Source organism: Acomys minous (genome assembly GCF_964271855.1).
Source record: "Acomys minous genome assembly, chromosome: 6".
Taxonomy (NCBI): Eukaryota; Metazoa; Chordata; class Mammalia; order Rodentia; family Muridae; genus Acomys; species Acomys minous.
Window position 1 is genome coordinate 70,708,037 of NC_140487.1, and position 15,621 is coordinate 70,723,657.

General features: G+C 38.6%; 1 protein-coding gene across 1 annotated transcript in view; it reads left to right on the forward strand.

Moving 5' to 3' along the window:
- The window catches only part of PTN (pleiotrophin), an 89,434-nt gene that overhangs the window by 52,171 nt on the left and 21,642 nt on the right, over nucleotides 1-15,621 (forward strand). The gene's annotated exons all lie outside the window — the stretch shown is intronic.

Below are 15,621 nucleotides of genomic sequence, written 5' to 3' on the forward strand. Positions count from 1 at the left end.
GAGAGGGCAAGCAATTCCCTGACCCCTCCATATCAAAGCCTGTGGCCCAATGCCTTCACGTTTTGAAATTTGTGCTACCTTGCTGCTGTTCACAAGACCCAGATTTAATGGCCTCTTGAAGTTGTATGGGATCCACTCACATCTTCTTACCTATTTTTAAATTAACAGATTTGGGACCTTGACTGTAGCTGTGAATAACCTCAGAGCAGCTCTTGGTTAGTAGTTTCCTGAATGATGAAGGGAAAGTTAAGTATTTCTAAAGACATCTTAGAATTCCATGTACTGTGTGCCTGGAAATCAGGGCTTCATTTTCTGTGATTCATAGCCCTGCCTCTTCCTTCTGAAAAAAAGAGATATCGTGTATAAACGTCATTCAGATGTTCAAGGTTTAAGGAACTTGGAGAGAATATTTCAATTAAAAATTCTAATTCTATTATAATCGCTCTGTCCTCTCCCTTACTGTGCTTCAGAGTAGAGGCTTAGGAAACAGCTAAACCAGCTTTAGATCTTGACTTTACCACCCCTTGTAAGGATGAACTGAGCAATAAATGTAGTTTGGTTGAATATTTTCTGTGAACATGTGATGGTAGTACCTGATTCAGTGATTTCAAAACAAGACACCAGGCAGCAGATATTATATGGAGAAGTTTATTAAATGAGCATGGAGAGAGAAGGAAAGGAGAGAGTGGTACCCCAGAGAGACACAGAGACAGAGAGAGAGGGAGAGGGAGGAGGAGAGAGGTAAGAGTGGTGAGAGAGGTGAGAAAGGGGTAAGAGAAGGAGGGTGAGAGGAAGAAAGGGATGAGAGAGAGGGAGAGAGGGAGAGATGGGTGAGAGTGAGGGAGAGAGGAAGAGATAAAGATAGGGAGAGAGAGAGAGAGAGGAGAGAGAGAGAGAGAGAGAGAGAGAGAGAGAGGAGAGAGAGAGAGAGGGAGAGAGAGAGAGAGAGAGAGAGAGAGAGAGAGAGAGAGAGAAATAGAGAGGGAGAGAGGGGTGAGAGAGAGGTAGGTGAGTCTGTCCTTGGGTAGGGCCACACCCCATGACACATAGGCAATGACATCACAGGCAGACCAACTGAAGCAGAATCCTAACATTCCTCCCTTTTCCTGTAATTAAAAAAAAAACAATTCTGGCTTTATATAAAATTAAAAGGCTATATTTGATAAGGAATGTATATGCTTCTTAATTGCATGCAGCTAGAACATGGCCACCTATCTTTGAAAGCATCAACAATAATTGCACATCATGTTTAGTCATACAAAAGAACCTGGCAGTACCACCATGTTCCATGTCACCTGCACCCTATAGAAAAAAAACTTGAATTTGATGTCCATCAAGGGTTCTCAGTTTCTTCTAGGAATTACTTAGCTGGGAAGATAAAGCATTAAGCTTTGTCATTTCACAAAATTGCTGAATGCCAACACATCTAAACAGGCAGATTGCTTTCTTATTACAACAATCACTTTCTATGTTACTAAATGACAACTCAGTTATCAAAACACATTTAAAATCTTCTTCAGAATCAACCATGATGCTATGACTTTTACCACGCTCTAATATCTGTCTAGCCTTAGAAAATCCAATTTACACAATTGAGGCGAGAGTCTCCACTATGTAAATGTCCTCTAACGTATTCCTGACAGAGTTGCTAGGGAGGTCAGGCTCTTATGACAATTACATTGCAAAGAAATGGCTTTACATAATCAATAGATTTTTTCTGCCTAGCCTTCCAGAAAGGACCAACATTTGACAATGTCATCTACCCCTCTTAATAATATGAAAGATATTTATTTAAAAAAGAGAAAAGTAATTTGATAGTCCATGGCTTAAAATGTACTGCATTGTAAATACAAATATATAAAGCTTTTAATTCTATGCAATATTTTGTGTCACTTATCATTGTTGCCTTTACAAATTAGTATAAAATATTTGTGTGTTACATAAACATTTAATATGCCTGTAAAGTCTTTTAGATGACATCATTAAACAACTTCTAATTGATGGGTTAGAAGCTTATGGATCAAATTAGAGTCACTTTTCTTTCTAAACTCTTTGGGAAAAAAACACTACACATTCTGATTGTTGTTAGAGCAAATATCAAATGACCCTATGAGTAAAAAGAGTTCACATATCTGTCATCCCAATAATAATTGGTAAAGTATATGTAAGTAATCAAGCTTGGGCTATGGGTTATGCATAAGTCATTTTTTAAAGTTATCTGGAAATATCTAGTTTGAGGAAACACTGAAAGTGCAGGTAATTGTTTACATGGAATTTCAAGAGGGCAGGCAGAAAAATTTGACTAGAAACCTACAAAGTTTTTCTCACCATTCAGGAGCAGTAATTAACTTATTCAATACATTGCTTTGTAAACACATCACCAGACTGGGAATGAAATTGTGGAGTGAGAAAGCTGATATTTTCTTGTCATGAAGCATGTGTGTCAACATATAATAAATAATAATTATTAATTAGGACTCTACTGAATTTAACACCCTGTCTGTTTCACTATTAACTAGAGTATGGTTTGAGGTTTTCAGTTTATTACATCTTCAAATCCATAGTAAGCTGACTGAATATTAACAATACCTACCACATTTATTTTCAGTGTTTAGAACTGTGCAGGGTAAAATAAGACAATTTAATAAATAGAAATAACTATTGATCATTTGGTTCTACGAAATATGAAACAACAATTTTAAAAATAAACATTAAATCATATGTATGACATTTTGTTGTTGTTGTTGTTGTTTTCAAGACAGGATTTCTTTGTGTAGCCTTGACTGTCCTGAACTTTGCAGACCAGGCTGACCTCGAACTCACAGAGATCCACCTGCCTCTGCCTCTTGAGTGCTGGGATTAAAGGCATGAGCCACCACACCAGACATGTCTATGGTATTTAGGACACATCAGATCTTTCCATTTTTAACAGGTTAACAAATTATTGCTTCAAATACTTGTGTCTCAGTTTTTTCAAGAGTCTTAATAGATCTATATTTTCATTACCCAACGCACTAATTTAGTGAGCATTACAGTAGAGATTTAATGATTATAAATGGCCTTGAATAAAACAAGATTTTTCTTTTTGAAGGATAGATGTTTCACTTTTGTTTCTTCTGTGTTAATTTTGTTTACTTACCTACAAACTGAGCATGATATCATGCTACCACTCTGAGTTGTCATGATCATCATGTTAAGAATAAAAATCTCTCCTAAAGAAGATCTTCGTGGAGCATGCTGTCACATAGCCCAAGGCTGCAAGGAGCTGCCACAGCAAGCAGAGAGCTTGTGCCTTTAGGCACTAAGGTTTTCAACAAGTTTATTGTGGGTTTGGTTTTATAAATGTAGAGTATGCACACTTTCTTGTCTTGCCAATTATACAATGGCTTGCAAGTCTCTCTCTCTCTCTCTCTCTCTCTCTCTCTCTCTCTCTCTGTGTGTGTGTGTGTGTGTGTGTGTGTGTGTGTGTGTGTGTGTGTGTGTTTGATTATCTCAGCTGACTTAAGGGATGCCAGTACTCTGTAGGCTGTAAACGCTATTTTCAGGACAAACTGGGTTATCATGACCAATGTATTTATCGGCTTCAAGAATAATTTCCCTTTAATATTTTTATTCTGACAGCAACATCCTTGGGTGTAGCATCTATTTTTCATTAAATGTATTACACACTTGAAAACATGATAGCCAAACTACAGAATTTACACAAATAGTTCAAAAGATAATGAATTAAGATCTCAAGAGTATTAGTCATGCACCATCTTTGCACTGGGTTTGGCCAGTCAGTCTTTCAGTTGATTGGGTGGCTGGCAATAGGGGTGGAAAGATGATATAGACCATTGCTTATTACTTACATGCAGTTGCAAGGCTTATTAGATGTCATTTTAAAACATCATTTTATGGTTGTAAAACACTAAGATCCAAGGTAGCAACTATTACAGCTTCAAGTCAAGTTAGAATTAGTTCCTGCAGGGTGATAATCTCTAATCCATTAGCAGGTGGTTCCCTGCTGTCCCAGTCACAGCAGACACATTATAATCAGAGTTAATTCCCCATCTAACTGTCTTTCTGTGACTTGCCAGGAAGTCAGCTACATTCCTTTCTGAAGGACAGCGAATGAAAATGCCAGATTCTAGTTTGACGTAAAGAAGAACTTTCCAACAATTCATGTACCTCAGAAATGTCAGGGACTGAATTGTTCATCTGTTTTGTTTTCCACTCCCATTTCTATTTGCATGTATTAAATGTATGCTTGAGAAAACCCTTCCTTGGCCCTTACGAGTTGCTGTAAATAAGTTGGTTAGATTTATCAATTTAAGTGTGTTCAGTTACAGCATTTTATAGTTACCTTGTTAGCCTCTGATTGATTTATTTCAGGTCAGTGCTATATACCATTCAGAATATTATTATTATTGATTCTACTGCCAATGTGATTTCAGGTTTATCACAATATCAATTACCTGCACATTGAACCAGAACTCTTTTACGGCTGTCATTGCAGCTATGAATAGCATTTTTACAAAACAGATTAATTCCTATTAATCTCCTCAAGTTTAATTTTAGTTCACTAGAATGTAGTCATCTGAGCTCAATTGTTTTATATTATAATTATAAAATATGGAATTAACTGTTACCCTCAGATGCATATGTTGAGAATACTTATCAAATAATTTCCCCAAACCACACTACTCAGAAGTGGTGATTTCACTGTTATTTATACATTTTCTCACAAAACTAACTAAGGTCTGTTTGGTGTGAGTGAACTATTTTGATCTCCTTGTTATTCTTCACTAATTTTCAATAGTCATTTTAGACTTAAGACTGATTATTTCTAGAGTGAAGAGGAGGTCAATGAACGGGAACATTTAATGCTCCCAAAGAAAGAATGAAAAAGATTCAACCCTTTTCTCAAATGTAAAATCTGCCCTTCTTCATAGTCTCTGAAAGGGGCAGAAAGAAGCCGAGTCTCCTGGGCCATATGAGATCTCATATTAATGCTCAATTAGATTCCTAACTCTGTGCACAGATCCTTTGGTGATCAGAGACAGAGTATGGCTGTGCATGGGAGAAACGAGGATGGTGAAAATGACGTCCATGTGACCATAGATGCAAAACCAACAATTTAGTTTCTAGTAGCCTTGGCTATCCTGGAACTCACTCCGTAGACCAGGCTGGCCTGGAACTCGCAGAGATCCTCCTGCCTCTGCCTCCCAAGTGATGGGATTAAAGGCGTGCTCCACCACCACCCGGCCTTGTCTTTAATTTCTAGTGACTCTCATTTCTATCCAGCATATCTGTTTTAGTAGCCACTTTTCTCTGCCATTGCTGAAAGCATGAGGAGGAATGCAGAGAATGTGACAGAGACAGTGGAAGGGGATCCAGCACCCCCACCAAACCACCAGGATGGTCCACTTTTTAAACCGCCCCATTGCACACTCTGACTACAGATGTCAGTAGGTCCCTAATGAAGTACGCTTGCCAAGTTTCTAACAAGATTTCCCCCTTTCCCAAAGCAACACTGCATAATCAATGAAGCCTTTCCTTGAGCTCTGTTCTTCCTCTCCTGGTTCTTTATTTTTGTAGTCAATGAGCTCAGCCTTAAATGAAAGCCAGAGCTGTACGAGCTGAATCCGCTGGAAATAGCAGCTGAAAGGCGTGCAAATCAAGAATGGCAAGGCCCAGCTCTTCCGTTCTTGAAGCAGAGGCTAGTTCAGTCCAAGTGGCTCCCTGGGCAACTGTTCATTTATTTGTAAGGTTTTGTTCCTGGTATGGAACCAGGCATTTATAACTCAGCATTGCCAGCTTAACAACAACAACAAAATACACATCCTTAACTTATGGCACCTCAGTGTCCACCTGAACCCTTCTTAGTACTGTGGGAACTCTCTGGGAAGGGGTTTACAGCAAGTGTGTGTGTGTGTACTCACAAACAGAGACTCTTATTTTCCTGCTTTATTTCACTAAGCATAGGCCAACAACTAGAAATTATTTTAGGTGGTCTGGACAGGAATCATCCATTTTGGTACCTATGCTAGGAATCTTCACAGATGGTATATATAAAATGCATCTCTCTCTCTCTCTCTCTCTCTCTCTCTCTCTCTCTCTCTCTCTTTCTCTCTCTCTCTCTGTCTCTGTCTCTCTCTCTCTTTCTCAAACACACACACACACACACACACACACACACACACACACACACACATCTGCACACACACACACAAATGACAAACACATACTCGGAGTTATAAAATCACTTATAATTTTAAAGAGATCATTGGTTGTAGGTAGAAAATATTTAGTCAAGTTGTAAAGTTTGAAGAGCAAATATCTGTTTAATAGCCATTGCTTTACAGTGTTTCTTGGCTGCTGGGTACTGTGTGTGACAGTTTAGTTATGGTGGTAGAAGAACTTAAAACAGTCAATGTGTCTTTATGAGCTGAAATGGAATAAGAGAAAGATTGTCCATAAGTCAAGAAGTCCAAGTGCCAACTAAAGAAGCTTATGTTACAAAAACTAAAAGAAAACTTCAAGTCAGTCTTCTAGGAAGTATTGAGGAAAGATAGTGCTTTTACCATAAATGAGAGAAGAGTGTCTCATTGTTTCTGCCAATAATTCAAACAGGTTTGTGCATTGGATATATATGTCTGTATAGAGCCCTAAAGAATGCTTTATAAGTCCACCAAGATGGCTCAGTGGCTAGAGATGCTTGCAGGCAAGCCCCTTAGCCTTAGTTGGACCCCTGGATCCCATAAAATGTTGGAGAGAATCAGTTCTCAAGAGTTTGCCTCTGACCTCTACATGCTCACCTTGTCACTTATGTGCTTGCATTCACATACAATACATGAACACTTAAGGGAAGCTCTGCTCAAATGTTTTGGTCAAATAAGACAAATTACTAGAAACATTTATGTCCAGGTCTTAGTATAGGTCTCTTTATGTTTTCATAGGGAAATACCAAGTTATTAGAGTAATTAATTTACTGATTATATAGTAGATGTGTTTCTACAGGCTAAGGAAAATTTTCTTTGCTAGCTTGAATATTAACTGCAAATCAAGTTTATCGTGTATCTGTATGTTCTAGAAGACTCTAGAACATTCTAGAAGACTCTAAATATCAGTTGTATACTTCAATATCAATCAGCCTGCTCCAGATAAATCATCTACATGAGTTTCAAAGAGTAACCTTCTTACTCATAGCTGGGCATCAAAGGAGAGCAGAAGCTTACAGCTCATGTCATGACAGTCCCACAAAGCTTGTGACATTTGTCTAGGACAGACAAATGTCTTGTCTATGTGTATTCCACACTACAGTGCAGCTAGGGGTACCCAAACTACAGTGTAATCTGAGTCTCATAGACAACTGGAGTGTCCAAGCTAATGTACCGCAGGACCTTCTGTTCTAGAGGGGATGGGACCACACCCTGTGTCCTTTTGCTCAGTTCTTCCTTGCTCAGCACGTTGTAGTACTAGATCATTTTACAGCTATCTGAGAACTATGAATGACAGAGAATAAATGAGGGTCCCAAAGCCGTCCAGGGTCTTGCAAGTCATACTTACTTGCCTTTCTGAATTAATTGAATACTTTGTATCAGCCAATGAACACTTTTAGATTCCTTTGTAAGACTCTTCTCACATGGATTAATTTTAGTAGTTATTAATCTTGTAGCAATGCTTAGGTGCTTCCCCCCCTCATTGGAGCTTGATGCTGCTTTAAGAGCTCCCAGCCTTACACACATCACCGAGATAAGTACATACACACAGTATGTGCTCTTAATCTTTCCCCAAATGCAGGATAGTGTGTGGTGCCATTTCTTTGCTTAGTGGCATGCCAGTGAACTTGAAAATCTGCATGCTGTTTCGTTAATTATGTTTTTAATTGAGTCACTTCACTTGAATGAGCAAAGTCACCAGCTATTAGAAATGTTGCCTGAACACAGTAGTTCATAAAGCAGCCCTGGATTGTTCTAGAAGAACATGAAAGCACAGTCGCACCCCTGGCAGTAATCCTTCCCATTTGTAGCTGAGGCTACACAGTTTGGGATACCCTCTCTTACTGAGCTGGGCTGCATGAGTTCAGAGTCAGGTTTTCAATCAATCTAGGATACTTATTCATGACTTGTTAATAATAGAAGTTCTTGTGTCCAGGTAATGATTTGGTTTGTGCATATTTTCCTTTGCTTTTTAATGCCCCAAATTAATAAAGGACATTCAAACTTCCCACAAGGAGACATTGCCAAGAATATCAAACTATGTTTTTAAAATCACAAACACATGATTTTTAAAAGCACTTTTATATCTCACTAAAATATTTGAAGTTTAGGTGTTGTCTCAGACTCTTTTGGGGTAGTTAAATCTCTGTTGTGTGCTGCTATCTGCTGTACATGGTAACCACATTTCATGGCTGAACACTCTTTAAATGCCACTCTTACATATTGGTTATGTGGTCCTTCTACCTCAGGATTCGATCATTTCCTTCCTTCTTCATGTAGAAGGTTGTAATTTTTATGGTTTTTTTTCAAGATAAATGCCTGAGGAAGTATGTAAATGGATAAATAAAACTTGTTCCAACTCCTTCATCCTATGGAGCAACATGACTACTTGAGCCCTGTACTCAGAGAGGACTGCGCATTTGCCCGAGGGAAACACCAGACTTGTTCGGTTCTCCTTCCCAGGCACCTTTCAGGCACCTTTCAGGACTATGTTGGAGGAGTCTATTTCATACCCACTGTATGTGTTCTCATTTGCACACTTACTTCATCTAGAGGCTAGCAAGCGCAGCTCTGCCATGAAAAGAGTTCAGCCTGAGAGTTTTATGTTTTTAGGATATGTGTGCTGTGAGATTGAATTAATGCATGATTTTACCAGTCTAATTGATCTGCACATAGCTACAGTGGGGTTTCCGGTTTACTCATCTCTATGCTATATATTTTGTGCTCATACCTGGGACACTTTCTTTCAAGAGTTAGTGTTTGAATAAATACATCCAAGAGGACTGGACTTAATGATGACTTAACAATATCAGAAGCTGAATATGTGGCTTTATGAGAGGGTATGACTCCAAGGAAATGGCCAGATCTTTTTTTTACAATAGACCAATGTGAAGTTAATAAAAATATAAGAAAAAAAGTGATCAGAGAATAAGGAAAAATACAACCTAAACTATGAAAATCCCCTTTAGGAAGAAAATCTCATATGTAATACAGGAAGCAACAAAATGACCATCATTCAGCAAATTTGTAAAGCATAAAGATAAAGGAAGGGTGCTGTGGTTGTCAAATGGACCTTTGACATAGAATATAGCAGTCTTGACAAGGTCCTGCGCTTCCCAAGCACAGTGGGGGAACAGACAGGCTTTTTAGAAGTCCAGGTTATTTGGCTTTAAAAAAAAATGAGAAATGAGATGTATTTTAGCACCTCTGGGAGAAAAATGCTGCGCCTGCACATTGCCAGATGTGTTCTTACGTGTCTATATACTCCTACCTCCAGACTTCAGTGTGACGTCATGGCCAGCATGTGCTGTGATTCACCCAAGTGGAACCTAAATACCTGGAAGGGACGCTCTCAAGGCTACTGTGCTGCCTGTAGGCTGTGCTGTGCAGTACAGTCCAGAGTTGCAGTTTCCATGGGGGAAGTTTTGGGGTTACATAGCTGACTTTGAGTACAGTTTTTGCTACCACCAATAATGGCTCACCCATATTCCTGTAAGTAGCTCCAATTAGATTTATTTATTCACCAAGTTGGGCTTTGCTTGTATTCCTATTTGTATCTGTTGTTCATCCTTACCAGGGATAAGGGGACATTTCTTCCTGTCTCCCCATCTCACACATAGCAGACCCGATGTATCTTTCTCCTATGTATTCTTCTATTACAACGCAGTCCTCTTCCCGGGTTCATCTGAGCCTCTTCTAAGCAGCATGACTGATTTAACATATTTTCTAGACAGTTCTGCTTGTCTCTGTCTCTTTCAGGTGGTGTGGCTGATCTCAGAGTCCTTACTGTGTATAATGACTTGGTGAGGGTAGAGCCTAGTGTGTGTGGTCAGTTTCAGGGACTTCCTGAAACCTTTAAATTGTTTACTTTCTGACCTTGGGGATTTTCTCTGAAGAATGAACTGTTTCAACTCCCTTTACAACAGTGGTTTTTGGTCTGTGAGTCCTAACCTCTTTGGTGGTCACATAACAGATATCCTGCATATTATTTATATTATAATTCACAGCAGTATCAAAATTGCAGTTATGAGGTTGCAACAAATTAATTTTATGTTTTTTAAAGAGCTGTATTAAAGGGCCACAGGACTAAGAAGGTTGAGAACCACTGCTCTAAACTCCTAATTGCTCCTCTACTCAATTACAGTAGATAGGCTTTAAAATGTTGATAAAGATATTAAAATATTCTAAAAACTTATAATTGAATCTCTAATTGTTATTGTAAGTTAAAGCAGTAAAGGATTAATACAGACAATTCAAACCATTTAATTCACTTGATACCAAATAATTAACAAACACACCCAGATACGAGTCATTAAGGAAACATCAAAACACCAAATATTACTTATCAAATACACTCATTTCATTTCTTTCTTTCTTATTTATTTCTTTTTTTTCTTTCTTTTTTTTGTTGGTTTTTCAAGATAAAGTTTCTCTGTGTAGCTTTGGCTGTCCTGGACTCACTTTGTAGACCAGGCTGGACTCAGGTTCACAGAGATCTGCCTGCCTCTGCCTCCCAAGTGCTGGGATTAAAAGCGTGATCCACCACTCCTGCTTTGCTCATTTCTTTTGAGTTTCTGTTGTTGTTGACTTATTTTCCTTCTTTATTTTTGCATTCTTCTGTGCACTTAGATCTACATTTGACAGAGCCAACAATTTCCAAGAAATTTATACATTTTGTAAAGATTGATAGGGGGCAGAGCTGAAAGGCTACATATTTTTAGTCAAAATTGAATTCTCAGTATGTTATAAAGCCAGAACACATGACAGAAATCCATGAAGTATTTTGTCTAAATAAGCACATGATTGTCCTCATTTTTTCTGTAGAAAGATAAATATTACTTAAATCTGTAATATGATTGGTTTGTTTTCATTTTGAACTGTTAAGTCTTTTCTTTTTGACTAATTGATCCTTTGTGAACTAAGCAAGAAGCCAATGTTAAACTTAGTGATTCACAGATTTCAGTAAAGTCAGGAGGAGAAGGTCAAACAGGAGATGTAAGTGACTAATTATTCACATCTAGAAATCGTTCTGGGAATGTTTTTATATACAGTTGATAATTTTCAGGTGAGCAGCAGTATGTTGAATTGGACCTGAATGTATAATTACAAAAATCCAAGATGTAGGATACATTCACTAAGCAGTTTGTATTTTGTAGGAATGTAAAAAGCAAGAACTAGAAGCCAGTGGCTAGCACTCATGCATGTTAAAAACAAGATAAAAGGCATTTAGACTTTTAAAAAATTAGATAAATATAAAACATGTTTAAATAAAGCCCTCAAACAATACAAGGAAAGAGTTTGTCCGAGAGCTACCTGTTGAGGAATGAGCTGTATTTGGGACAAGGACTGTACAAAGTCCCTTGATGTGCCTGGAAAAGAATTCTATTTTTATAATGATTCGCTCAGATATTCTGTGTTATCACAGGGTTTTCAATGTCTTATATTTTATTTTACAATTTACAAGGTTAAAAAATAATGTCATTAGAGTTGAGGAAATAGAACACAAAATACCTAGTATTGTCTAGTGGTGTAAATGGATGCAAATGTATCTAACATCTCCAACCAGATGCTGATCACTTTTATTTACAAGACAATTCTGGAGACCACTGGTTGTCTTCAGCCCAATGTCAATGTATTATATATGCTATGATCCAAAGGGCTAAGCTATTATTTTGGCTTAAAATTCACTGTTATGTTTTAGGCTGTATTTCTCTGATGTTTTTCAAGATCAAAGTTTTAGGAGAACTTCTAAACACAGGGGCTTTCTCTGTCTTAGCTACTTCAAATAAAAAGACGGAAGAGAAATGTTCTGCCAAGTGAAAGGGCATAGAATATAATTGCCAATGGAAGAAATTTTCCTTGCTTCACACAAGTTGAATTGCACTGACATGGTTGCTAATGTTCAATACCGAGCTGTGGACTCAAAGGGTACAGCCTGAGCTAAGTTCCCTGAACTTGTCTGATGCTTCCAAAGAGTAAAGCAGAATGGATTTGTGCCCTGAGACTACTGAGGGAACGGGTACCTGATTTTAATTTAATAATTTCTCTTGTGACATTTTGCTTGCTATGTTTTGATACAGTGAAAAAATGCAAAATGTGATGTTTATATTTTTCCGATAAAAGAGCATTTCATATTAAACTTTTCAAGACTGTGAAAAAGATCACGGCTTCAAAAGTTTTGATTTATGTTGGCTGACTCCATTGGTTTGGGGACCAAAGTGATACATAATATGTTAGGAGCATGTCTGATTGTCTCACAGAGGTAGGGAAGGAGAGAAAAGTCACAAAAGGGGTGTAAGATATACTCCTCAATGACATGTTTCCAGTGATGGATGCCTCAACAAAGCTCTACTTTCTAGAGCTTTACTATCTCTTAAGACTCTATTCAAAATGTTAATTTACATTGATAAAGGCAGCCTTTCTAACAGTGCACTCACTCCTAGTTGCTAGAGGTGGGGAGCAAACCTCTAATTCAGAAAGGACACTTGATATGCAAACCATAGAGGGGGGTGGTAAGCCGCGCTAACAATGTATTTCCTAGTTTTCCAGATTACTTCTCTGTCTGTATCCTGCAGCTTTTGTGGGAAGTGTTCACAGTAGTTGCTTTGTTACCAGCTTCTACAACTCATTCCTACTCTTTTGATATCAAGACCAGTTCAATTGGTTTTAATATTCTGTTTTGTTAAAAAAAAAATCCGAAAAAAAGTGGTAGAATTAAAGTTTGAATAAAAAGTTCTGCCTCTGGATGCCATACTACTTTAAAAAAAAGTCATCCAGGGACAGTTTCTAGTGTCCCTGTCCGTAGCTACATGAGACATTGCTGCCTTCAGAATCTCAGATTCCCCTATGATGCTTTAGGAAGGAGGACCTCCTGTGCACTCTAATCAGCTGGGTCTCAGCAGAAGGGCGTGAAGTGTAAAAAATGAATGCCTTCTCCCAGTTAGTTTATTTGTCATTGAGTTTCAGGCTTCATTGAGGTAACTCAACAGTAGATTCCTACACCCAGCATCCATTTATGGTAGTCTTCAGTGTGTTAAACAGTGAATTATGTGTGTCAGGTCAAGTATAATAAAGATGGCAGAAGGTGGTACGAAATGAAGAGATTTCTCAAAAGAAGTCAGCCAAGTTAGTAAGTTTTATTCTTCCATTGTTTCTCTTTCTCAGCGTGAAAAATAATTAGCAGCTTCCCTAATTGCTTTGTGTGTCTGAGGGGGACTTGTTCCTACTTCTACATTCATATGGTACCCAGCATGTTGGAGAACAAGCAGAGTTCAGCTACATGCAGGGAAAGCTTTTGCTTTCCTTTGATGCTGAAAATAAACCAACAGGCAACTATTTAGATAGCAAATAGATGCTGCTATCGTCTGGACATATACTAACTACTCATATATTTATTATATCTGGGAGGTGCCAAAAAGTTAATTGAGCATTGTTTAGAACACTCACACGGCATTAAATACTGCTTGGCACACTTGGCTAATTTGAACCATTCCATTTCTTTTCTCTTTTAAACCTATATTCCTTTTCCTTCCCATGGAAGTGAAGATATTAAAAATCGGATAGACATCAGAACTGGATGAGGAAGAGAGAGAATGGGTGGGAGAGGGCATGGGAAGGGGACTAAGGGTGCGCATTAGATGTAGGGACATGCGGGACACGAGGTGAGAGGGCAGGGAGAGAGAAGCGAGAGAGATGGGGGAGGCATCTCTGGAGCAAACTGCAGACCTGTGATAGGGTACGCTCCTGGGAGCATATGGGGGTGACTCTAGCTGAGACCCCTAGCAGCAGTGGCAGATATGAAGACTGAAGCAACCACCTCCTATAGCAAGCATGACTTCCAGTGGAAGGAGTGGGACCCCCCAACCCATCCACAAAACCTTCAACCCCAAATTTACCCTTCTCATAAGTTGTGCAGAAATAAAGATGGAACAGAGTTTGAGGGAGTGGCCAACCAATGACTGGCCTAACTCAAGACCCACGCCATTGGAGAGACCCAGCCCCGACACTATTAATGGTATGCTGCCATGCTTGCAGGATGACTAGGAAGGAGCATTGCTCAGTCAGAAAGTTTTCTTGAGAGCTGTACTTCCTCAGTGGGGAATTCTCACAATAATCTATGTCATAACAATATATTTAAAGTTTACCACCTGGTATTGTCCTTGGCTGGTGCCTTACAGGTGGTAAACTTTAAACCCCTACCCAGATCTAGCCAATGGACAGAAAATTCTCCACAGTTGAGTGGAGAGTGGGGTATGACTTTCACATGTACTCTGGTGCCTCATATTTGACCACATCCTCTGAATGGAGAGACCTGGTGGCACTCAGAGGAAGGATAGCAGGCTTCCAAGAAGAGACTTGATACCCTATGAGCATATACAGGGGGAGGAAATCCCCCTCAGGAACAGTCATAGGGGAGGGAGTAAGGGAAAAATGGGGGGGGGAGGGGAGAATGGGAGGATACAAGGGTTGGGATAACCATTGAGATGTAACAAGAATAAATTAATAATAAAAAAAAACCCAATATATTTAAGGTAATTTACAGATGTTTTTTACACATGAAAGCAAAATCTAAGTTGAAGTCAAAATTGAAAAGTCATGAATGAAAGAGTTAATTTGCCTTTTATGACTTCTCCAAAGTTTCACCACAGTTTCTAAGCACTGAAAGGTGTTTAGCAGCCTTTGGGGAGAGCGTAGGTTCTTGTTGGTGTTCTGCCTAATCATTTTAAATGGTGTTTGAATGTTGTGGGGAAAAGTGTATCATATAAGAGGACTCATTTCTGATAAATCTGACAAGCTTGCAAATCAATGAGTCTAGGCTGGCTTCTTGTGTCTAATCATGAGATGAGAACTCAACTCAGATTTGCTAGGGGCATTTCAGTGAGGCTGTCATAAGAACCCAGCATAGGGGCTGGAGAAATGGCTCAGTGGTTAAGAGAGCCACCTGCTTTTCCAGAGGTCCTGAGTTCAAATCCCAGCAACCACAAAAGGTAGCTCATAACCATTTGTGATGCGATCTGATACCCTCTTCTGGCATTGAGCTGTACATGCAGGTGTACATACAATAAATAGATAGATTTTTATATAATCCATCACGGGGAAGAGCAAAGCTACCAATATCCCATTCTAGATGAGGATGTAGATGGGGATGAAAATGGTGCTAAGCAGTGGTAAAAAATGTTAATTTTAGTTTTAGTTTGTATGTGAAATTTGCATATTCATACTATTGAATCCAGTCACTGATAGCAAAACAAAATAGAACCATATTAAGTGAGAATTCTAACATCATGGTTAGTAACCATGGTATCACTTCTTAGGTATTTATGAATGACAAAAGCAAGATGAAAAACAGAGTAATCACCCACACACATATGTGCATACACTCACTCACTCACTCACTCACTCACTTGTAGTCATCTTA